This window comes from Platichthys flesus, chromosome 15 (genome assembly GCF_949316205.1).
Source record: "Platichthys flesus chromosome 15, fPlaFle2.1, whole genome shotgun sequence".
NCBI lineage: Eukaryota > Metazoa > Chordata > Actinopteri > Pleuronectiformes > Pleuronectidae > Platichthys > Platichthys flesus.
Genome location: NC_084959.1, coordinates 21,692,344 through 21,717,806, shown reverse-complemented (window position 1 = coordinate 21,717,806; position 25,463 = coordinate 21,692,344). Strand labels below are relative to the sequence as shown.

Sequence of the window (25,463 nt, the reverse complement as noted above, 5' to 3'; positions counted from 1 at the left end):
AGTGTCACATTTTTGATGGTTCATTATGAAACTGTGGTGATGAATATGTGCTCCCAGAGCGCTGTTCTAGTTGAAAGACGGGTCTGAAAGAAAGGGAAGTAAATGGAATCTCTCACTTAAGACATACGATGTATTAAAACTCTTCAGATATAGTTTCAACTCTCTGTCAGATGGAGAGACACTGAGTCCTTGACAATATGTCTTTTGACATGAGTGCTAGAAGTCACCAGTCATTAATTAACGAGTAAGGTCACCAGGGATCTAACTTCAACGATATTTGAATTCCTTTGTCCATAAATATCCCAATACTCCTTCATTCAACGAGAGTCTCTCAAGTCAACCGATGATGAATATCAGGCCTAACCCTGAAACGACTGAACTGGCAATGATGACTAATGTCATAGCAGCAAGGGCCTGTGGAGTCACAATCCCTCACTGTCATTTGCCTCGCCCAGATGACCCTGCACTGAATTTCACTAGAGTGGTCAGTTATTACTCGAGGCAATTATGTCAACCAACATTTATAGATTTGAGGGAATTTTGTTCAGTGCTTGACAACTTGCAGTAAATTGCCAGCAGAGCCAAAGTAAGTCAGAGTTTCACCCTTAAAAAAAAACACTCTTTTTCTGCCTCATTCCTTAATATACACCCTTGACATATTCAGGCCACAGTTTCAGCCTGGGAAAAAGTGGCCCCAGGATAAGTGAGGAAAAGCCTGCTCAACATTTATGTAATATCTTGAATGAGAATCTTAAATTATATTTTTTATCTTTGTAATATTATTCATTAAAGTACAATTTTAATTGGGTGCTGCTGAATGTCATTTCGAACAGAATAAATGTTTAATCACAATTGGAATTACCTGTAATTAATTCTTCATGTTTCAGATGAGTAAGTTCAGAGAACAGGCTGTCAGGACTCGATGTCACATTAGCCCTCATTGACAATAATTGGATGCACTACACCCTGTAGGAATGTTTTCTCTGTTTGCCCCTCTGTGCTTTTGCACAAGCATCTAAAGGTGTAAGGTGTTTAATGTACATAGATATGCCATTGGTATAAACGGTCCAGTGGAACATTTCAATTTAATTAGAATCAGTAGAGCTACTTTGAAAACATTGTCTCCTATTACCAATTTATATGCATTGTAAATCTCTTACTCCTCCCATCCCATTACTCTTAACATGTGTTTGATGTTCAAACAGTATATATTGCTCTCAGGGCCGCCTGTCAACACAAACCACTGTTGGTTCTCACAACCTTCACTGGGACAGAAGAAAAGAAAAGCATCTCTTGACTGAAACGAGCCTTAAGACAGTAAAGCTGAACTCCCAACATTAATGTGGTCCGTGTATCACTGGTGGCTCCCTCGGCAAAAGCACCGGGGCTTGCTCAGATAAGCAGCTGTCATTTGGAATGTTGCTATCTACTGACAGTTTGTAGAGCTCAGCGAAAATAGGGAGTGATGCTGGCGTTCTAAGAGAGGACGGATTTTCTGACTCTTATCGACGGCTGGACAAACTGACAAGCTGTTAAAAAAAAGGCTAGGGGTCAGAGTCAATCATGCTCAGTCTTTTGTGACAGTTCACTCAAGCATGTTGTCATATGGTTTACCATAATAAGTGTTTATAGATCAGCACAAATAACCCTAATGCAGATTTATGTTTAGGTCAAGGCAGGATATGGGATTTTGAAGTAGCACTGTCCACATAAAGTGTTTGTGTGATAAGATCATTCTAAACTAACTTTAACAACTACAGTCCTTGCAGAAATACATTGCTTGTTCTTTGATAAGGTGCACTCTTGAGGAAAAAATTATATTTGAGTTAAACAAATTTCACATCAAGGATTTTTTTACTATTTGCTTTTGCTTACTATGCCCAGAGTTCACTCCTACAAAAGCCATAAAAGAGAGAGAGCTAAAGACTTCAGCAGCATGTCCTGGTTTTGGTTAACAAACTACTGCAGAAAGAGTGGACGAGCAGATAGAATGGGACGGTGTATGTTTTTTATGTATGATCTAGCACCCATACGGTATTTGAAATATAATTTTTAATGATAAGCTATGTTGCATTATGAATTTTCAAGACACCACAATGTGTAATTTGAATAACCCTACTATTTTTAAGCATGCCATTAGGCAGTCACTGAGCCTTTGGCTTCTTATACTCAGTTCACTTTAAAGAGTCTTGGTGTTCTCTTTGACAGGTCTTTTAATTTTGAAAAGCAAATTTCCTCAGTAATCAGAAGTAGCTTTTTTCAACTGCGACAAATAGCCAAGGTAAAGGCCTGCATCCCACAAAAAGACCTAGAGAGAATTATCCATGCATTCATAACCTCCAGTCTGGATTGTTGTAATTCCCTGTATGAAGGCTTAGACAAATCATCCATTAAACGCCTGCAGCTATTCCAAAATGCTGCGCTTCGCCTGGTGACTAGGAAAGAAAGGAGAGACCATATCACACCCATGTTGCGCCTCCTTCACTGGCTTCCTGTCTGTCACAGGATCGTTTTTAAAATCTTCCTTTTAAATGTAATCTCTTACGGACTGGCACCGTCTTACTTATCCGAACTGCTCTTTACGCACACTCCAGTTAGAGAACTGATATCAGCCACTCAACTGCTCCTTAACAAACCTCAGACAAGGCTAGTAACTAGAGATGGTTGCGCCTTCGCAATAGCCGCCCCAAACCTGTGGAACAACCTACCACTTAACATTAGATCTTCCACTTTAAATCACTACTAAAAACAAACCTGTTCTCACAGGCTTTCTCCTCGAGTTGAGTACATGTCATCGCAGCTGATTTTATTTATCTTATCGTATATCTTATTTTTGTATTTTACATAAATAATTGTATTTTATTTATTGTAGCACTTTTTTACTGTCCTTTGGTTTTACCATTACACCTGTAAAGCACTTTGGTCCCCAAGTTGATTTTAAATGTGCTATATTAATAAAATTGACATTGACATAATTTTAAATGCGACATCTCAGAAACCTCTTTAGGGAATTTCTTAAATTTGATTAAATTCCATCATTTACCATAAACTCTCACTTGCACCTAAACATGGTTGGAGTATGCTATGGTGCTCAAAGGTGGGAGCCAGAGGACATGTTCTTGTGAATTTCACTATATTAGCCACAAACATTGACTTGGAGTCAAAGATGATTTTTATCAGATTTTGTTAAAGGTCACAGGTCAATTTGATGTCACAAACCGTGCTTTTGGCTGCAACACAAGAACTAATGCACTCATTATGACAAATTTACAAATGTCTAATTGACTGAAACTGATGACCTTTTATATCCAACAGGTCATCATTACGCTGACATCATAATCTTTAGCCATTATTCTAATTCAATATGCTAATGTCAGATACCTAATCTGCATTTTAAAGTCGGTCAGCAAGCCCTTAATGCACACATTACATTGTTACGAGCACCCACTGTTCACAGTGCTCTAACCGTGATGCTGAGCTACTTGCTCACTGTCATATTATTAATAAAAACTGCTGGCTGCTTCTAAATGACCCCGAGTTCATCTAGTCATCACACTGCACATAAATACAGAGATGTAATTACACAGCTTAATTATTTTTCATTTAAACACCATACAATGTGATTCAAGACTCACACTGTGTGTCCCTGGGTTACAAATTATGTAGTAGCCAACAAATAAGATAAAATTATAAACATTCGATGTAGGACATCACTGGTTAATCACAGGTCTGCAATCAAGGCCAATTCATGCATTTTTGATTAACAGATAAAATCAACATATGCAAATCCAGATGTCTGCACTGGAAAAATCTGCAGTCATTTGTTCCACCACATGCAGAAACAGCAACCCGCCATTATCACAAACCTATTTCGGCACACTCTTTTAGCTCCTCTCCTCTGCAGTGGAGCTGACGAAGACTTCAGTGTTCTAATAGTTTTAACACTAAAGGAAGTCTGCACAAATCCCGTCCCGACAGCCCCTCTCTATGAAATATTAAAAGACTATTTAAGACTAGTGCAGAACTATTCCATTGTCAAACACAACTAGACACTGAAAATACCTGCAGCCCAGTAGAGAAATGGCAGACTCTGGGGTGCTGAGGAATCATAGACAATTAGAGATAATCAGCATAACTAGTTTTCTTATGTTTCATACCATGAAACACACCATACTGACAAATTACTGACTTATCCTTCACATGATCATTAGTATACATGTAAAGATACCAACTAAACTAAAATATTAGTAAGTTATTATAATTATGAAAAAAAAACACACATCACCTCACATTACAGGATGTCCTGCCTCTCACAACGTAACATCCAAAATGACCCTGAGTACAGTTGATGTAAAACAATATGAGCTAGAAGTAAATAGTGCATACAGTCACACTCACATTATGCCCTCATACACGTAAAATGTTGTTTGAAATACAGATAATTGAGATCAAAGCAAAGCAAATTGTAACTGCAATAGGCAATAATATTGGACCACATGAGGAACACTAGAGTTAAGCAAATAATAGAAAAATATGATCACATTAATCATACTGATATTAGTCTAATTGCATGGCACCGGAGAAGGAAATTAAACTCTACACCAATTTCTATGCCCCATTTGTCAGGAAATGAATGGCACTTAGAGGTTTAGCAAATGCTGATGAATTATTGCTGTAAAGGTGTAAAAGGGAAATGCTCTGTCATTGCAATGAAGTATGGGGCAGGTGCAGAGACAACATGGCAGTTACAGAAACAAAAGAAAAGAAATCAAGAAAAATAAATAAAAAAGGCAGACCAGTCCAGAGATGGAGTCTGGGTGGCTCTAGTGGAATGACCTTGGCTAATGCAGCCAAGGCTAAACTGGTTGCCAAAGATCCTGGCTGATCCAATCAGCATCTCGTCCAGATTTAAGGAGTTGTGTTTCTCAGTTTCACCCTGTTTCAGAGCCGTGCCGTTCACTTCTTAAGTACAGTGCAGACTAAGAGAATTTAGACTAATCTAGGGCAAATTCTTCATGAAAGCCATATTTGTGTCCTTGAGAGCGAAAATGAAAAGATTCAATATAGATCTGTTTATTCCTCCCATAAGTACAGCAGTGTCTTTGATCTTCCATGTGGTCACATGGTACAGGCAGAATCGAGAACAAAACAAAAAAAGATAAATTGGATCGTCATTTTCATAAAGTGCCTGGCTCCTCACAGAATATTGAAGTGATCCAGTCTTCTAAAGGAAGACAAATCCCGTATGGGTCCTGCTTTGATTTGGGGACTTTAATTCTAATAATTTATAAATCATAAATAATTATATTTGATTGAATATGGATATCATTGATTAATTAGTCAATTAAATGGAATATATGTCCTTTTTAGCTCTTAATATATTTATATATAAATACATATAGAAGTTCTGTATGAATGTATGCAATAATGTGGCATGTGGTGTGAGTGTATATATATATCTTCCTCTCTCTTTAAATGTATGAAAATAGAGAGAGAGAGATATAGATATATACAGATATCTATCTCGCCCTCTCTCCTTATATGTAAATATGAGAAGAGAGAGGGAGTTAGAGAAGTTTAGTTGTTGTACTTGGAATATAATCAGTACAATCATGCAGTCTTGTTCTTGATTCTTTTTCCAGTGCAAGGGAACAGAAGTGAAACAAAACAAAAATAGGTTTATAAAACAGCAGATGGTGCTGGTTCATGATAAAGATGGCAATAGTGGTAAAGTGATAATTTTAGGTGTCATTATTCATCAATAGATTTGCTACTATTTATTTCACTAGAAATCTTTACAAGGCTAAAATGAAGAATATTTCATTTGTAAAATAGCACCTGCAGTCTTATTTAGGCTATTACCCGGATAAACCATATCCCAGGAAACCACATTAGGGGTGTCAGTTCCTGAATGTCATTTGCCGCAAACCTGCATAAAAGACAAATCAATCCAATGTGCAGTCTAGCATAGTATCACTGCATCGGTTTATATGGGGATGGCTGTAACCAAGAGGTTATAAACGGGTTGAGAACAAAAGGTCAGAACTTTACCGATGACACTTGAGTTGGAAGCTACTTTCACTAATCATTTTTTCATTGCTCATGCTTTAGTCCATAACATGTCACAATTTTGTGATCAACACAGAACAGATAGGAGAGGGTTTGAATGCCCTCATTTTTATAAGAGCTAGATACCATCTCCTTTACAACATGCATACAGCTATTGCTTCATAATACCTGATTAGTGTACTTGATAACTAACATTGACACAAATAACTAGTATGACTTAATATTATCACTGATTCTAGATGAAGGGTAAAAGGCATTTTCTTGACTTTAACATGTCTTATAAAACCTTAATTCATCCCTCCAGTATTTGTATATCTGAAACGGGGCATGTATTTAACTGAATGCTAATTTAATTAATTAATTCAACTGTTCTCAATTAGAGTCCATTAGATCCAGATTGCTATTTGCTTCTCTTGTAATCATGTTACATCAACAGTTCTTTTTTGAGATTATAGAAATGGACACCAAAATAAATGTAGGGAAAATGTCTCTGCAGTTGAAATGTTTTATACTCTGTGGATAATGAGGAAATGTGATTGAACATTGTAGGCAACAGATCCACCTAAAAGGCATTTCTCAAAACTGGACAGAAACACATAGGGGTCAAAGAACATGATGGCTGAGAATCATTCCTGAGCTAACCTTATACCTTACAGATGTCGCTTCATAATGTATCTACTGTGAAAAGACAAAACCCTGACAGACTTTAAACATAAGGTTAATGTTGATCATAATGCTATCAAGGCAATTACCTCAGCACTTGGACAGAGGCCCAGCACATAGGCCTTTCATTTGGTTTATTTACTTCTGTAAGGGAACCGTCCTTTTGTACATATTTAAAGATTCAATTTAAATTATGATAAGTCCAGAGTTAAATGCAATATTAAAATTCATTGCAGCATTGTAAAAGCATTATGAGACATGTATTTTAAGGTCCTGGCAACTACCTTACTCACCTGGAGCTGCCTCCGGCTGTGAATAGCAATGCCAATGTTAACTCTTCTATTTCAATCACTTACTTGCTTCTCCTGAAATTATACTAATCTAGGATAGTAAGTCATTAGCGTCTGCCCCACAGATTGTTTAAGAATGGAAGACATATTGGCTCCCCAAAGCGCCTTGATCACCCCCTTGTAGCTGGCTGCAGTACAGTTCATAAACCCTGCCTCCCTCATATTGGTGGATGGGACATGGACCAAACAAAACATTACTGACCTTAGTAACTACAATGCAAATAGCAACATTCGTATGCAGGATATTTTGGCTACAATTCTGGAAAGTGGGAAGAGGTGGAGATCGCCTTCAATCCTTATATGTGGTGGATGTCATTGTTGTTTGCAGGGGTTGAATTATCGGTGACGTCTGCGGTCTGTTGCTTTGGTCTTTGGGTTAATATCACACTGGTGTTCCGGGTTTGGACAGTAGAGGGGACGGCTCATTCATTACACTTTGGACTTGAAGCCAACAAACATCGTGTCTGCTTCATTTCTGTCTTTTCCCCTTTTCTAGGTAAGGACAGGTATTGTAATGTGGGGGCTGCACACTTGTGCTGTGTGTTATGGGTCGTGGGAAGAGCGCAAGTGGTGGAATATTTGTTTACAGGGGGATTCGATAGGTAGTTTTAGTTTGAACATGAGGGAGCTGGCCCAATGCGTCATGCTTGCTGGGTGGACACACGCAGATGGCGCAGGGTCCAGATGGGCTGGCAGCGCCCATGCCGCTGTGTGTGTTGTTAGAGATGGGCAGTATTTATATTACTTTTATTTGAAATACATTTTTCAATTACTTTTGAGTAGTTTTTAATTTGTATTTGATAGGGCCGATAAAAATCTAACGTAATTTGCAACAAAACACACTAGATTGGAGTAATTTTGGATTTAAAATAATAAAAATACATTCTCTATGATTCGAAAAACAGTTAACGAGTTCACCCATTCTTCAAAATGCACTGGCTACCAGCAAGATTGTCAGGAGAAAGGAGGCAAATCCACCAGCCAGCTTATGCTTCACTCAGCTGAAGATCTCTGAAGAAACTCAAGTCCAGGAAAGACAGGAGATCACAAGCCGCAGCAAAGCTAAGTTAGAGACCCTTCGTTTTCTGGAGGACACCAGAAAAGACTTGCTTTCTCTTCAGCAGTTCCCACTTATCAAGCTCCTTTTTGTTCAATTTAACAAAACCCTATATCCACACGGGTATATATTAACCCTAACCCTAACCCTAACCCTAACTTCTTTTTTCATTATGTATGTCAAAATTATTATTTGACGTTATATGGTGTAATAACTTAGCTAATGGATAAGGATGACATTATCTTTGAAAATGTTAGTGCTTTAAATGCGAGGCTAGTGGGTTACTGGTGCTCAAGATTAACTCATGCTAGTGACTCATGTCTGTACATGTCTAGTAGCCCTCTTACAGAGCAAGTATGTGTTTTTCCGAATTGCCTTTACATGTTATACAGTATTACAACCACAGGAGTATCTGTTTAAACCCTGCCATATGAACACGAACTTTTAAGCTGTAATTTCTAATGGTGTGGTGGGGAGTAGTTCTCGAAGTACAGTCAATGCTTTTCATGTCAGGACGATTGACCAGGCTGCGCAGCGTCAGCTTCGACATCTGCACCTGCATATCTCTGTTTTCTTTGTTAGAAGACAGGATGGTTGACAGGCGAGAACAGCGATAAAGAGGGGGGTGTCTTGTGATCGCGTGCGGGCGTACCTCCGTGTGTGTGGAAGAGAGAAAGAGAGAGCAAGGGAGAGACTACCGCCTGAAGACATTTACCTTAAAGGGGACATATTATGCCCATTTCACCACAGTTGATATGGTTCCTTGGGGTCTTAATGAAATGTCTGTAACATTTTTTGGTAAAAATACCACAAGGATAATTTAAAACAGCACCTTTTTACTCAGTCTAAAACAGCCCTCCTCAGATCGATCTGTTTTGAGGGCCCCGCCCCCATCTTACCCCACCCCCTTTCACCCCTCCCCCCTCTCATGGAGGTGTAGGACATAACGTTTTTACCTCCATTAATTAGCCTGTTTGAATGTGTTCTCACTACAGAATGCATTCAACATCTATAGGGCAGATTATGGGCCTTTATGTCTAAAAGGAATAGAGCAGTAAGTTTTTTTTATTTTTATGCATGAGATATCAGTCATTTCTGCAATAAAATTATGACTGAGGAATAAAATACATAAATTACTCTTCCCTCTGTATTACTTTGCTAACTGCTCATCTTACACGTGTCAAAAGGAACACTTTATATTTGTGTGTCACCTTTTATTCTCTAAATACAATGTGAACTTTGCTCAGCCGTTACAGGTTTCTGGCGTACAGAAGCTTTGTGAGCTGGTGTTGAGGCCCTCTGGGCCGGAGAATCAGGGTGGTCCTGCCCTCCTGCTCGGTGCTCCAGATACGCAGAGTGTTCCCTGATGCTCAGGGAAGTTATACAGGGTTCAGACCTGCCCTTGATTGAAACTCGACACATAGCTGGCTATAACTTCCTGCTTGTCAGGTTTCTCATACTAGGCAGAGAGATCCTCAGGTTTTGAGATCTTCAGCACCTTATTCACATATGGGGCCGGGTCCTGAAAAACCTCGTGAAAGATGAGGTCCAACAGGTTATCCATGTGATCTGTAATACAAATTGGGGAAAAAGTTGGACATTTTGCAGTTTTTTGTATTTATTATTTTCTTTTTATAATTATACTATTCTATTTATCGGGAAGACGATAAATAAATGGTCTTTAAATTGTGAAGACCATTTAAAGACAGCAGTTAATTGATATGTTATTTATGTTTCACATACTGTTTGTACATTGTTTGGCTTTTAAATAGAGCCTGTAAGAATCATGGAAGATTGCATCTGCTTTCACCGGCTTTGCTGTGCACTCGCACTTGTTATATATTACATCTGTCCCCAGCCGACACACCTCAAACAGCTTCTATTAGAACGACAAAGATTTCACCAAAAGGCTGCAACAGCTAAAAAAGTGTAGGATGGTAATCTGTGATTATTGAAATGTTTAGATTAAATATTGAGTCACTCACGTCACATCTTGTCCTCTCCATCCTCCAAGCAAGGTCTCTTACAGCTGAGGTCCCAACACCGACATCAGTGCAGCACAGTTTTCTGTCTGCCTATGATAAAACAGACACAATATCCATGGAGTCACAACAAATGAGATGCTGTTACAACTTTAACACGGACAAAACCTGTACTTTTGTAGTGAGGTCGCAGTGTTTTCATAGAAAGCTGCGTATCCATGTGTGCGCATCTTTGGTGGGTCCGTCTGGCATGCTACGTGATGTAGCCTAGCATCGTGAACAGATGTGCTTGCCTGAACACCAAAAGCAGCAATGTTATTCATGTTTGTACTACTGTCATGCATACAAGGATACAAGGACACATTTCCCCAAACTAAGGCTAGTAATGAATAATCGTTCTATTCCCGCACATTATGACAACAACATACTCCGGTATCTTGAACGAGCAGCCATAGCAGCAGCTGCAGCTGGAAGTTAGGTTCGTGAGTGTTGTGCTCTCCACGCTCTCCCCCCCCCCCGGCTCGCGTGTCCTCCCGTTAGTACTGTGCTGCTGATTTTTTTTCCACGGCAGCACTGGGCTGGAAGTTCGCTTGTAGCAGCTGCTACAAGCATCCGTAGCTAACTTCAAGCTCCAGCAGCTACAACCGGAGCTCTTAGCAGCTGCTACAAACATCCGTAGCTAACTTCAAGCTCCAGCAGCTACAACCGGAGCTCTTAGCAGCTGCTACAAGCATCCGCAGCAAACTTCAAGCTCCAGTAGCTACAACCGGAGCTTGTAGCAGCTACTACAAACATCCATAGCTAACTTCAAACTACAGCAACTACAACCGGAGCTCTTAGCAGCTGCTACAAACATCCATAGCTAACTTCAAGCTCCAGCAGCTACAACCGGAGCTCTTTTTGAGTGATTTTTTTCCAGAGTTTTTGGGATGGTAGACATGCCAGATACCCAAACTAATGTGTAGAAGCACTACAAAAGTGGAATTTTCATAATATGTCCCCTTTAACTTTTAATATAACTACAGCCCTTTTTTGGGTATAACTACAGTATTTCCCTATAAAAACGTTCTCAATAAAATACCAGATCTTATGCTCCTGATAATATTTCACAATAAAACTCTCTTACAAATTAATGGATTCAGTCAACCAAAAGGTGGTAGGTGCTTTTATTTTGAAACGGTAGGTTACAGGAAGTGTTGCAAACATTTCACTTCGTGACATATTCTGGAGATAAACATTGAAACTGTGCTGAAAGATAATTTTATCTGTGTATATATGGCCTTCTCTATTTTGCAAAGCAGAGGTTAGCAGCTGAGTAAACATATATTGTGTTCATGATAGTCTTTAATTTTTTTTTTTTACAGTTTTTAACTTTTCTTATTTTTATTTTTTGTCAACAGATTAAGGAAGAGTTTTATCGGATAACAAAAAAAAACCTGATAGACAGCTTCAGAGCAGCCATTCAACAACCCAATCCGAGGCTCTTAAGATTCTATCGGGCAAGGACAGCTTTTCAGCCAGAATTGGACATCCTACTTAGAAGACTGTATAAAGAGGTGAATTTTTGAAAAAAAAATTGGTTTTGAGATTAAAAGGTCAATATCTCAAGAACATAAATTTATTCTAAGTGAAATATTAGTTTTATTCCTTTTAGTAATGGCTTATTATATCCAAAAATCCCCTCAAAAAATTTCAGTTAGATTTTCCTGTCTCTATCTGCAAAGCAGCTTACCCAGATGAGGAGCAAACAGAGTGACTTGTTGCAGGTGTCCTCACTGTGTTGGAAGAGGATGATGGCACTGTCGTGAAAGTCACTATTATTATCAAGGAAAACATCGTCCTTCCTTCTTTCTGACCTGCCAACCACTTTTTTTTCCCTCTTTGGGCTGATGTATTCTCTTAACCTTCAGTACCCAAAAGAAGTGAGCCACACTTTTGAAACCATTCAAAAGATCTTCAACCGGAGCTCTTAGCAGCTGCTACAAACATCCGTAGCGAACTTCAAGCTCCAGCAGCTACAACCGGAGCTCTTAGCAGCTACTACCGGGGTTCGTAGTAGCTGCTAAGGGGCTCGTAGTAGGTGCTACGTGAAAGTCACTATTATTATCAAGGAAAACATCGTCCTCACTTCTTTCTGACCTGCCAACCGCTTTTTTTTCCCTCTTTGGGCTGATGTATTCTCTTAACCTTCAGTACCCAAAAGAAGTGAGCTTCAAATTGAACTTGGAAAGGATCTCTCTGTAAGGGTGAGATCCTTTTAAAAACTACTGCTTCAGTAAATTAATTTCTACTTCTGCAATCTCACGCTGTAACAGTGAATATTGTATTGCTTGATTGTTGATAAACCACTGTAGCAGCAACAGACAAAAAGTGTTTAATGGAAAATTTTGTAAGTGTACGTTTTAGACCCTGGAGTACATACAAATCTTTTGTATAGCTGGTTAGCTGGTGATGTTGAATCTGAGACAGTTTTAAATCACAGAAGTTCTAGTGGTCCCTAAGAATGTTATCTTGATTTAACTTTCATTGGGATGTCACAAACCCTTATCTACCTATAACTTATTTTCTCTATTTCTTTATTTTCTCCCACCTGCTCATCAATTGGTCAATTGTACCATTTTATGTTGAGCATGTCATGTTAGGATAAAGATGTGTAACAATTAACATTTTCTGATAATTTCTAGACTGATAGTTCTGAATTTAACATGCTTTGATATGTTATTGTCTGACAATTTGTCAGTTCAACAGCTTCAGTGATGGTGTACATGCTGTGACATCACCACAGTTTGGGATGCGTGATAGCATATAAACAGGTTATGTGGTAAGTCAATTCTGCTTATCCAGAGCAGGTATTCTGGAACTTTTTGTGCTGCAAGAGTCTGAAAATGGACCATGTCATGCCTGTTGTTATTGACACTGTGAATTTTATCAGAGTCAGAGGACTTAAACATAGGCAGTTCAATGCTTTTTTATTGGAAAACAACATTCATCACGGCCTTCCCTATCACACAGATGTGTGAGGAATCTGTGTGATGAAGCCCACTGCACAATGAAGCCCACTTCTCCTGTCTAAAATCTCAGCCTGTCAATCATCAGAGTATGGACAAGTACGCAAACTTGCTTTCCAGACTCAGGCATGAGTTTGACAATATATTCACGGTTTTTACTGAACTGGAAAAGGACTTTGCGCTTTTTCGCTCTCCATTCACCATTGACGCTTCCGAGGTCCCAGAGGCGATCCAAATGGAACTGATAGAACTGCAGTGTTGTGCACCGTTGAAGGATAACCAAGCATCTGTTGCAATCGAATCATTCTATCAATCCTTGCCACCACAGTACCCAATGCTCACGGCCTTTGTAGGTAAAATACTTTGTATGTTTATGTACAACGTATATACACAACTTAAAAGGTGTCTGGCTTCGACAAGTAGCTGAAGTAGGCTGGTCTCCCCATTTATCATAATCCAGTGTGATATGGGTGGGAGGGATATAAGGGGTTGGGGTTTACTGATAGCCAGGCTAGTGCTATATAGGCATATGGGTGTATATATAGATATACTTCCTCTAACCAAAAGGTTGGCAGGTCAATCCCAGTCTTAAAGTTTCCTTGGGCAAGATACTGAACCCCAAATTGTCTGAAAGAAAAAGTGCTACCCCTAGATGCACTGTATAAATGTGAGAGTTAATGGGATTGGTACTCTAAAACGCTTAGAGTGCTCATTAAGACTAGAAAATCACAATATAAATACCGACCATAGATGTATATAATGTTTTTTTTTTCAGTAAATATGTCAGTTAAAGGCAAAAAGTGGTAAATAATCTATCATGGTACAAGAGCCCCATGCAAGTTGCACCTCCAAAGCTGTCACATACGATGGAGGGAGTGAAATCTATCATGACCCTTATTTTGGTCCATGCACAATTTCTTGGTGCTTTATTGACATTAAAGTCAAGATGCGTTTGCTGAGTTGTTGTGCTGCCTACCTTTAAACTAGAATTGTAAGCAAAAGACAAAGCCAGGACTAAAGAGGAAGACCCTACCAAATAACAGAAATCTGTGGGGTTGATGTAGAACTACTGATGATGAACTTGGAGAATATGGCACCACAAGGCGGCTTCTTTGAAGGATGGATCTCTATTACATTAGTTGGGGAAATTGGAAAGCACTTGACAGATCCCGTTGATCTCAACTGACTTTCATCAAAGGTTCTGGACTGCATCGGAAGATAGCAGGATTATTTCTGAGTGTTTGTAGGCTTTGGTGTTGAATTAGTTATGGCTTAAGAACACAGAGTGCCTACTTTCCATTTAAAATTAAACTTGTTCAGAATATAACGACTGATAGCTATAGGATTTCGCTAAGCTGTAGAAAGAATCAGATCATTAGGCGACCCTTGAATGTGAAATGCTGGGGACAGTGTCACATTCAAGCAGGGCTGTTTAAGAATCCTCTACAGATCTTGAACTAGATGAATGACGATTACTGACTGATGACTTGAATTGGTACTTTTACAGTATAATTACGAAGACATGATCCTGAAGTTGATCTCTTTTTACAGTTTACCGTGCAGTCTCCCACCATTAATTCCAGGAATATTTTTTTTCTCTAAGCATTGGTTACACATGGGCATACAAGGGCCTTTTAAAGGTGGAAAATGTGCTTGTTTTTCATCCTCATCAGTTCATTGAAATGCCCATGATCTATAATCATTACATGGGCTATTAATTAATTACACATTAACAAACACTGATCTTTTTTCCACGATATTTTGTTCTCATATCACTCATAACAATAATGTAGCTATTAACAGACATCAAGACATTTTGAGTGTTAGTTGTAAAAAATCCTCCATAATTAAGAATATCTTAATCAAAGTTAGGATCTCCATTTTAATAGTACAAAATACACATTAATTGAGTGACTATGTACATTCACTAATCCCCTGTATGTAATGGCCATGTGACATCTGAATGTTTCATGTTTTGCAGTATTTATATCAGCTGTAAAGTGATTTAGATTTGTTCAGAATTATTGATCACATATATATTTAAACTCTGTAAAGTATTTAGTAACGGTTAATAGACCACATGTTTCATAAGTGCAGTTATAGTTATAGGGTAAAGGAAGACATACACACAAACACACCAGAAACCCGTGATTGTGGTTTGGGTAGATATAAACTAAAAAGGTTGTTTGTGTGAAGCAATGTTTCCTGAATCTTTCACTCACCTAAAACATGTGCTGCTAAAAAATAAACATAACCCACACAATTTTTCAACAATGCTGGATACATTATAAGTCAAACCTGTGCTGCAAGATCAGATATTTTGAAGTTATCCTTGTCATACGTTGTCATTATATTAATATAAAATGTATGATGCCATTATGTTTCATATAAAATGTATTTGCTTTTGCAGTATATTTTAAATGTAGCTCTTAGGAGACTAGGATGCTCAGACCAGACAAACACAACTGCATTCCACAGAATTAAGTACATACATTATTTTAAAAACAAAAAAACCTTACACCACGGATATTGCTTTAATTATCAATTAAGTTCATGCAAAACAAAGTAAAAATAATGGCTATATCAATATCCCCCTTCTGTCTTTACAACAACTCCAGTTCTTCTCTTTCTCCTGCTCACAGCTCTTTCTCCTGCTCACAGCTCTTAATACTCTGCTTTCTCTGTGATATAAGCCTGTCACTGTGTGATCGGTGTTCATGTGATCCCACACTGACTCCATGACTTTAAGATCAGGGCTCTGTGGGGGCTTGACCATCTGCTGACGGACTGATTCTGGAAATGATAAGATTCCTGCCTGGTGGGACTGATGACTGATATAATTCTTAACATCTAAAAAGGACCTAAAATGTTTGCACAGCACTACAAACAACCATCGACATAATGAAAACAGACATCATAACTCTGCACCCCTACCCTTTCCACCCATCCCCTTTCCATCACACAGCAAATGTGCCCATGCAACAGTGCAGCTGGATTCAAAATATAAACAGTAACTGTGGGCAGTCAAACCTATTTGAATCACAGTTTGTGGGTGGAACCAAAGTCAAGAGAGGCCTCACACATTGAATCAGCAGGACAGCCTGTGAGGCCTCTAGAGTGTGACTAATAAGTCTTACACCTACATAGTCTGGGATGTCTTTCTGAGAGCAACTGTACCCATCAACACAATAAACACTGATACACAGCCATCACCCGTACGGGCTGTTATGGGGCACATTGACAACTCATACCACCTTAATAATGGTCATTATAAATGTCAAGCATCAGTGTTGGAGTCGACACTTACCCACGGTCAATGTGGCATCACTCAACTCAACTAATAGTCAGAGGAAGATGTTAAGGCCTGTGTGAAAGTTGGACAATTTAGGCTGATCTCATGTTGTTGTTTTTTCTCTCCCTTTGATGTCCCATTTCAATATTCCTTTTATCAGTTTTTGTGATTCTTGTTTGTTGTATCTTGTCAGCCCGAGGACATATTCACACAACATCCTGAGGCTAAAAGCAGCTGCTTCGGCCTGTTTTTAGCCTGCCTGAGCGAGTTCGGGGAACATCCTAAAAGAGTATGCCAGTCCTGATGATTTTGCTCCAAGGTTTTACAGGTTTGTACACAAAACTAAGACTTGCTCACAGTTCCTTAACACTGATAAGCTGGATAATACAATAAGTAAAAATGTATCTATTAACAATATATATGTATATATATATATATATATACATATATATTGTTATATATATATACACATATGTGTGTGTGTGTGTTTGTGTGTGTTTATGAGATCTACTGTTTTTGACATTACCACCGATGAATTAAGAAATGTACCACTGCTAAATTATCCTCCCCAAAAGCATTACTGGAGTCCAGTGGAAGAATGATGTCAACTGCTTTCAATAAAGAGGACTTTGGTTAGATTAAATCATATCATATGTTCAAAATGATTATTTTAATCTGGGAGACAAAAGCAGCTGAATGATAATAGTAAAAAGTTGGGATAAAAATAAGATTCTGCCCGTTGGCTTGCTCCATTGAGTTAGAGATTTCAAGTTATCAAATCTTTACAGGCAATTAGTTCTTCACAATGCTGTTCACCTGCCTCTCAGATAAGCACGTCCATTACCAATACAAACACCTGCGAACGATCGGTTGACTGCACTTATTTCAAGCAACTTGCAACAGGACAATATCCTCAGAATACACACATGCATATTGAATATTAAGCACTGTATGCATGTACAGTGTCAGGTGAGTCTGAATCATTGTGACATTGAAACTGTTAAAGCTGATACTGAGAGATCCCATCAACGCTATGGTGTCGCATTTAAAGTATTTGTATATAATATACACATTTATTAGCTATACATAATACCTTAAAGCAGCTTACTGTGCTTTACTAAAATTGTAAAGCTGGATCAAAACTCAAGGGATAGTAGGAGCACCAGAAGTACTGGTGTCAGCTTCATTACATGTGTATCATCTATATTCTAGTCCCTCCAGACATATATATTATATGAATGAGTGGATCCCCTGCTGTTCCTGCATCACACTTCTGTTCACAGATAATACTTACACTAGTGGGTATTTTTAACAAGCAAAATGTGTATGTACAGCATGCATAGCACAAAGTCTTTCACAATGTAAACAGATGAAAAGTGCAGAATATTCCCCACTATCACAAGTGGACCTGAGATGTTATCTATCATCTATTATATCTACCAGCCTTTTATTCTTTTTTGTCATTATAGCCTAATAAGTATTGTTCTCAGTGTCCCTCCTTTCAAAGGCAGCATTAAAAATAACAATGTCATTCAATGCACGCCATTCTATGCTAATACTATAGCTCTAGTAACTTGAATACATTTGTGGGGTTAATTAGTTCCTCCATCATTATCTTTTGAGTATTGAGGCCAAACATCAGGTCAGAGGATCATTATTATTTTTAATTGATACTGAAAAACAAACCTCTTTCATTCTCTACAGTACACCTACACTGTATCAAATGACGGCCGACAGATGTTTTTTAGTGAAAAAGCTCTGATAAACCCACTGTTTCCCACCTGCTCAGCAGTAAACAGCAGGCGGATACAGTTGGAAACAAGCTAATTGGGAACATAGTGGAGCATTTAGTAGCTACAGATCCAGATATGACTCTGCATGAGTTGGTAGAGACCAAAGAAAATGTACATCCAACAATGAGTGCAAAAAAGTATTTACCTATCTCATGTGGATAACCAAATACAAACATATCTGTTCAAGTAAGGCTAACACGATACATTTATTAAAGTAAAGTGTCTGTGAGATCGTTGGAGTCAGTATTTTTCAGAACGATATGGAGTTCTATTCACAAGCAAAAACATTCAAGAATAAGAAAGTAAAAGCAAAGGCAGATATGAAAGGCCAAACTGTTGATTAAAACCCATCTTCATTTTTGTCTTTGAATTCTTCTCTGCTTCCAGAGCATGTTGTGTTCTCTGATAATGTAAATGGATGAGCAATTGACTTGTAGCCTCACTGCATGAAAGAACTGCATCACACCAGGGTGAAAGGGTAAAAAAGCAGTCTGCTACTAACTCTGCACATGACCGTGGTCTATGGTCATGGCCAAGAATACTGACCCAGTCCGGGATTGAACCACCAACTTTCTGATGGGTGGATGCAAGTTGTGTAATGCTAATGCTGCATCCAACTGTCCCTCTATCTGTTGCTCTAGAGTTGCAGGAACAGACTGAGAGAAGGTGTTTGCTTTGATATAGAGTTGGTTTATTTACTGGTGTTGTCAGTAACTCCCAACCAAGTGGTCTGAGTCAAGGGATCTTGAGGGTTACAAGATTAATCGGAATGCTTTGAGATGATTAATAGAAGACACAAGCTGAAAAGGGTAGTTTGATGAACTCTATATACATATATTTTACTTTAATATTGGCATTAACAAATAGACACAATTTTTGGCATCAAGCAGTTCAGATTTCACTATATACAACAGGGGTCTTCAACGTTTTTCAGGCCAAGGACCCCCAAACAAATGGAGAGATGGAGCATGGGACCCCTACTATATACATTGTATAAAATTGTGTTTTATATTAAACCGGGCCTAGTTCCATGTATGTGCATAGCTACCGTGTTATTGTGCATTCAACATTAAGCTATTCAAATAAAACACAGGTTCATATACTCATGTTATTATTTTAAACCTGTGCAAGGTATATGAGCTGCAGTGTGTGCAATGCTGACTGAAAGATAACGTCTTCTGCCTCCATTTATCTGTTAGCTACAATATGTCGGATTTATGTCAACGATTATTCAAAAACATTTCAATTTGTAGGAAAAAAATTGGTTGACATTTTTTTTTTTTTATAATATATTAAAAAAATAGTTGAATCAACCAAAAATGTTGCGACCCCACTGCAGTATATCCACCATTGATCTAGGAGGTTTCTAATTGGTGTAACTGTAGCCTGGCAACCAGACCAATTATCAAGCTCATATGTATTCAGTCTCGCAGATGGGTCTGCCCCCCACACTTAGACACATAATGCTTTAGTATGTAGTCACACAAGCCGAAAAAACCTGGAAACTAAAGAAAAACTAGAAGGGAGCATGCAACAAGGAGACCATGTCCCATTCCGCCAACATTTGTGGAAATCCATTTACCGTAATTTCCGGACTGTAGAGCACACCTATATATAGGCAGCACCTGCTAATTTTTAAAAGAAAAAATAAATTGTACATAAATAAGCCGCCCTTGTCTATAAGCCGAAATTGTCCACTGTTGAAACACGAGATATTAACGCGGAAAGTTGTTACAGGAAAGATTTGTTTTAACTTTTAATTAAATAAATGCCAGTAACAGATGCTGCCGTCTCCAGCGTCTCACCATCGATTCATTGATGGTGAGCGTAGGTACAGCAGCTCTATTTCCTTCTTCGACAGCCAGACGGATCGCTTTTAACTTGAAAGCCGCATCATATGTGTGCACGAAGCGCAAAATGGGTGATCTGAAGAATTAAGTGTGAGTTAGTTTGCCGAAACAGTTTCATTGGTCCACTGTGACCTGCTCGGTAATTTAATTGGTCTGATAGGACTCGTACTTATACTGTCAGACCTGGACTTAAATGAGGACTCAGATGCAGAGGATTACAAGTAGCAGCACACTTTATTGAGTTCAGATCCTCTATGATGAGTGACAAATGATTTGGCTATAAAACACTCACTTAATACTTCTAGGACCTGGCAAGAATAACTCGGGGGAAAAACTCCCTAAAAGATTCAAAATACACACTAGGAAAAGATTAAGGTTTATTAACATAAATCGTTCCCGAAGGATGATAAACAAAAGGCTAGAGTAAGAAAACTAAAGCGCTCCCGAAGGAGGAAAACTAAAACTACTATGAAAAAGGGACAAAAGAAAAGGCTCACCTTAAACAGGAGGCACCTCAAACTAACCAGAACTCTCTAAACATAAATCGCTCCAAAAGGGAGGAAGAAGAACAGATTACAAAAGAACACAAAATGAAGCTAAACTAGAAAACTTTAACAAATGAAAAATCACTCTCAAGGAGGATACAGAAAACAACTTAAGTGGCGTAGCAAATCTCAAGGCAAAACACGACAATGACTGTGGACAAGGACTTAGGTGCACGGACAAGGACGAAACACTTTGGCACAAGACAAAGGGGAGACGCAGGGTTAGGGTGACACATGAGGAAGGGCAGGTGACCTGAAACAAGAGTAGAGTTAGGATTTCAAAATAAAACAGGAAGTTACGAGACAGAAACCCCAAGACAAACCTCACCGCGGTGTCACATATACAACATGTAGCGCCTTACCCACAATTCTCAGGTGCACTACGTTACACACACAACAACTAGCCAAAATGTAACCTTATAAGCTGTGGCAATAATCACATAACCTCCTTGATGAAAGTAAAACAAATTTGAAGACCAGGAAATATGTGAATATGAAGGAGACTGTAATGTTCTGGAACCAGTAGATGGATGATAAACCCCTCAACACCTTTACTTTTTTATCATTCTGATCTTAATTTATTACAATTACTTGTACTAATAAGGAATCTTAATACACTTTGGAGGAGCTGAGAACAAATCAGTATCTCTGATCACTGGATCAAAAGTGATCCGCAAACCATTTCTTTACATTAATCCTGAGATGGGCAGTTGTGGCTGAGGGGTAGAGTGGTCTACCTCCAACCGGAAGGTCGGCAGTTCAATCCCCAGTCTGACCCATCTGCATGCCGAAGTGTCCTGAGTGAACTTTTTGGTTTAATTTTTATTTTTGAGTTTACCTTAACTTACTATAGTAGCTTTCAGACATGCACCGAACTCCACAGATCCTTTGTATTTTCTCTGGAAGAGGTGCATGTTGAACGCTAATGTCTGATATTGAGCCTCCACAGTTTCAGGAGGCTTTCTTGATCAGGTCCCCGAGTAAAAAGTCCTTAGTAAATCAGGAGAATCCGATGAAAAAACAGAAAAGGAAAAGTAAAACAAATATGTCTTGGTGAAAACATGGTAGAAGTAGTAGACACTGACATAGATGTCAATAGAGTTTGTGGTGATAAGCATAGATATACATAAAGTCTAGATGTCTCGGCCAACGGAGACGAACGAGTCGAACGGTTTGGTTTGTTACAAACGTCAGAGATATAGTTATGACAATGCATACTTATGAATAATTATGTTATTTTCTAAAAAATAGAATAATGTTCTATATAGGTACAAGATTTCCCTTTACAAATAAACATGAAGAATTTTTATTTTTTTTTTAATCTAAAAAGTTTAAAAAGTACATGTACTACTACCAACACAATGTTATGGGTGGGCGAGCTGCCTGTGGCAAAGTGGCTGCCATGTGCGGACGTTCGACTCCGTTGACCGGAAACGCGGATGAGACATCTAGCCTTTATATAGAGTATATATATCTATGGTGGTAAGTGCCGAGGCGGTCTGTGTGTTTTAAAGAGAATCTCATGATCTCCTCAGCAGTTCATAAGTCACTTCCTGTCTCTGCCTGCTTCACGTCCACCTAAATAATGCGGAGGATTTGTTGCTGTTTTGAACGAGTCTGTGCAGAGAACCTTTTACTGTGTTGTGTGTGCGTTTGAAGGGCAGACTGTGGGTATACTCCGGATCCAATTCTCCAGACTTTACCCGCAGGGTTGCCTTGAGTAAATGTATACATCAAATTTAATTTTGATTGTAGTTTATCAGGGTTCTTCAACAAATAGTTTCAAGATTTTAAAATAATGCCACATCACAGACTAAAGGATTTTATTAAGATTATAGTGCTCCAGAGGGCAATGGTGTGGACTCGAGTCACATGACTTGGACTCGAGTCAGACTCGAGTCATGAATTTGATGACTTTAGACTCGACTTGACAAAATGTAAAGAGACTTGCAACTCGACTTGGACTTCAACATCAATGACTCGTGACTTCACTTGGACTTGAGCCGTTTGACTTGATAAGACTTGCTCCTTTCCCCAAAACACAAAGATTAAAAAGTATGTTATTAAGGAGCGCTCTGTATCTGTCATCGTGTTTGTGTGCGTCTGTGTGTGTGTGTGCAGCGCCGCCGCTCCAAAACGCCCACTACGCGCTGTGCGTCGGGCACCAAGTCCTGAGGGGGCACCAAAAAAAAGCAACTGAAAAATTATCATAGTTATAATAATTATGTAGCCGAGCGTTTGGTTGTATCATAAGTCCGGCTTCAGCCGACAAAGGACACGAGAGCAGGTCATGCGCTCGGGACAGCACACCCGTTTATTCTCCGTTCATTTTACAACTTCACTCATCACAGCACCCACTTCCTTTAAAACCCCCTTTCAAAATAAGAGTCACTACAAACAACCCACCTAAAACCGTAAATACAAATCAACCCTCAACAATAACGTCATTAAATAAATTAGCTTACAATTATAATGCCGATATTATTTCAGTAGAGAAATATTAGGTACCTTTTAGCCATGTATATCACAAAAAAGGCAGAACAAGAGATATATTAAATTGCTCAAAAAAAGTTAAAGAAGATTGACTATTCTTGTTTGTACTTATTGATGATTATTTAATGTAATCATAGAGGAGTTATGCTTAGGGCACCAAAATGGCTCGCAGCGGCAATTGGTGGAATCATACTACGTCCCCATCGTGCACAAATGACTGACAGACTTTTGGCCAATTTGGTCTTTTGCAAATGCAATTCAGCATAGGGCCCTGACATATAAAAATCACAACCCTGTTCATTGTTATGTTCAAGTATTTGTTATGTTTCTCACATGTACACACACACACAGACAATATGAGGTAAGATAAATGAGATGAGATAAACACAGGACAGGACAGAAATGTTCATGTTCATGTATTTGTTATGTTTCTCACATGTACACACACACACAGACAATATGAGGTGAGATAAATGAGATGAGATAAACACAGGACAGGACAGAAACTGCTGAGGAACTAGTTAAAATGCAAAATACAATGTTAGCACTTTTGTACAAATAATTACAGTTGCACTTGTTTTTTCAAACGTGTTCATTCTGTAGGAGTGGTTTAAAATGAAGAATATTCTTGCAAAATATGAGTTAAATGTTAAAAATGACTGGTTAATAGTGCAATAGGGAAGTGCAATGTTGGCACAATTTTTTTCTGTAATTTCAGTTGCACTTGTTTTAATAAATAAATAAATACAGATTTTAAAAGCATATATGATCTGTGTAAATATATTATTACTCAGTGATCAAAAGGACTCGAAAAGACTCGAAACTCAAACTGCAGGACTTGGACTTGACTTGAGACTTGCCTGTCTTGACTTGGGACTTGATTCGGGACTTGAGGGCAAAGACTTGAGACTTACTTGGGACTTGCAAAAAAATGACTTGGTTCCACCTCTGCCAGGGGGAGCGACTCACTTCCCCTATCACCTGACACAATCTCATGCAAACAAATCAAACACTTTGGAGACTGGTATAAAGCATTAACTTGTACTCCATCAGTAATAGTTCTTCACAGTGATATAAAACAAGCAGAAGAAATGTCTGAAGAATGAGAAAATGTTTGGGGATATTTCTAATCTTTTGCACAAACTAGGGGTGAGATTTGATTTGAATTGTCATTTTAATATGAGTGAACACAATCTGTTAACTCTATATTATTCCAACTTCTCAGTCCACCCCATTCAAATAGAAACTTACTTTACGACTGCCATTTCAAAATCCAGACATTCCACTTTGAAAGTACAGATGTAATTATCGCGATTAAAAAATTTGAAATATCAAATATATATGACAGTTATCTGAGAAGCCCTGTTAGTTCTGCTGGTGCATAAAATCAAAATAATGAAAACAAATTAGTTATTATGAAGTACGTGTTTACTCCTGATAATGCACTCTCAGTCATTAGATATACATTTTTGCAGCCCAGTCCAACCTTATCTTGTTGCATTTAACTCTATGAACCAAATGAGAGCTTACATTTGCAAACATTTGTTCCCTTCATCATCTAATTAATCCATTCTGTTTACTGAAGAGATCAGAAGCGTCACACACTTGCTGCGGGAGTTCAAACACAACTGTGGTCCATTGCACAATGATAAGATCTACACCATCAGCTCAGTTGAACCCGCAAGCTGGCAGGAAATCCCCTCTCATTCATCACAGTGTATACTAAGTAAAAGGCAGGTCAGGGTGTTGCCCAACACATCCAGTACTCAGTTAGACTTTTCCTTAGACTCTATATGGCGTCCACCCAGAGTACGTCTTTCTCACCCGACAGGATACGGATACTGATGAGTTTGGAATTAAACAGCAAGAACAGGTGGCCCTGTCTGTGTGGCACAGCCAGTAAGACCAAGACATACATAAGAAATAGGTTATGTTGAGTGATGATATAAAGCTTTTTATACTTTGTTGCACGTATGCTTGAGTCTATAAATCTCAATGGAATGCCAACAGAACCATATCGGCTGGCCTTATGCGTAGATGTGGATTTTTTTTTGTGCTTATATTCTGAAAATTTGACATTCAAAATCTACTTTCCTGACAGTTACCATGATACTTGCAATCAATGGTAGATTTTTGTTGTGTGACCCTGACCATTACCTTGATCCCCCTGAAGTAGATGTAAGTGGACTGTACATTCCTGTAGTTGATGATTAATTTATTATTAACAGTATATCAATAATTACAATCAGAAAAATCAGAGAACAACCCAGTAAAGTTTAAAAGGTAGAAACAGCCATTTCTGAACATTTGGCCTGAAGTATGCATTTTCACTTCCCAATCTTCTTCAAATACCATTAAAAT

The 25,463-nt window shown here is 38.5% G+C and overlaps 1 protein-coding gene across 1 annotated transcript in view; it reads right to left on the bottom strand.

Moving 5' to 3' along the window:
- opcml (opioid binding protein/cell adhesion molecule-like) overlaps positions 1 to 25,463 on the bottom strand; it is a 322,773-nt gene that overhangs the window by 213,419 nt on the left and 83,891 nt on the right. The window lies entirely within an intron of this gene.